Here is a 1,585-nt window from a genome sequence, read left to right as displayed (position 1 = left end):
GGATTAGGAAGGATTTGACCTGGGAGAGACAGGTAGGTTTGATTCATTGAAGAGTAAACTGGTGACTGGGTGGAAAATAGGCAAAACAGGAATTGAGGTAGAAAAATGCATTATTTATACGGGAAATAGATATTTTTTTTACTCATGGGCCCATACTTTACTGCTTTTCTAAAAGATACTAGCTACAAAGGGACAAGAACAGATACTAAATTTATAAAGAGCGATATGGGAAGAGGAAATAATGCTTATAGACTGGGACGAGAGCCTAATAGTATCTATATTTAAGCAAAGAGGCGATGTCATGGAATGTGGTAACAACAGGAGAATTAAACTGACAGAGCATGTTTGGAATGTTTTTGAGAGAGTACTAGATGAGAGATTGAGAGATTGTAAAAATTGGAGAACAGCAGCATGTTTTCATGAGAGGAAGAGGACTGTGAATGCCATGTTTATAGTATGGCAGGTACAGGAAAAGGGTCTAGATGGAAACCAGAAGCTCTTTTGTGCTTTTGTAGATCTAGAGAAGGTCTGTGATAAAATACCAAAAGAAATTATGTTTTAATGCTTTAAAAAGAGGAAATTCCGAGAGAAGTTGGTTACAAGGGTTATGGTGTACTACTATGAGATTCAGGGCCTCTGTAACACGGTTTTTTCGCAATAATTTTTTATCTATGAATTTCATAAATATAACGCTTCTTCAGAATGCACATTATATCTACACATAAATTTTGACTATATTATGCATTACGTAGGTTGAATAAATTTGGTACTTATAATGTAAAAGTGACGTTTTTTGAAGACGGGCCAACTTACTCAGAGAAAAGGTTTCGAACGCACTCGTTACGTAACTTATGACGGCATTTTTTCCCTCTTTCTCGATCAATGATTGGCTATACGTAACGAAGGCTATACCTCTGCCAACAATGACACAAAAGTTTAAATAAAAGCAAAGCAGTACACCTTTATGAACTCTGAAACCTCTCCACTGATAATTGTCATAATGAACAAACCAATAAAATATGTTAATAAATACAAAAACACTTCCATCATTAGTCTAACTCCCAAAATAAGTTTCCTAAGAAATTAAAGTCTACTTTATAAGTCACAATCAGATTGACAAGGTGTAGGGAATAGTTGGTAATTTTCAAAAACGTAGTAGACAAGCTTGATTTGATAACTGCTATATCCAATGTCCAGCAATTTTTATTTATTGTCTATCTACCTACCTATTTACTGTAAAAAAAAAAAAATAGCCGGTACCGTATTTTGACTTTAACCTTCACCAATAATTATCGTCAGAATGATGACTTCATGAGGCTCCACCCACTTTGGCCTTGTTATAATTCAGGATAACACTGAAGGCTATCATAGGCATTGTTGGATCAGAAAATTTAAATTCTGGCTATAAAAAATCATTTTTCGAGTAGTTGTAAGAAGTGATAAATGATCCTCAAGGATCCGAGCAGTTGGCCTAAACGTTTAATTCATGTATACTACTGTTGCGGCACTACTACGACAGTAGTATTACTACGCTAGCACAGATACCCCACCCACTTTATGTATCGTTCCGCCATTCATAAAGTCT

The sequence above is a fragment of the Palaemon carinicauda genome, chromosome 1, assembly GCF_036898095.1.
Source record: "Palaemon carinicauda isolate YSFRI2023 chromosome 1, ASM3689809v2, whole genome shotgun sequence".
NCBI classification, from domain to species: domain Eukaryota; kingdom Metazoa; phylum Arthropoda; class Malacostraca; order Decapoda; family Palaemonidae; genus Palaemon; species Palaemon carinicauda.
The sequence above is the reverse complement of the archived record's forward strand: the minus strand, read 5'-3'. Positions refer to the sequence as shown.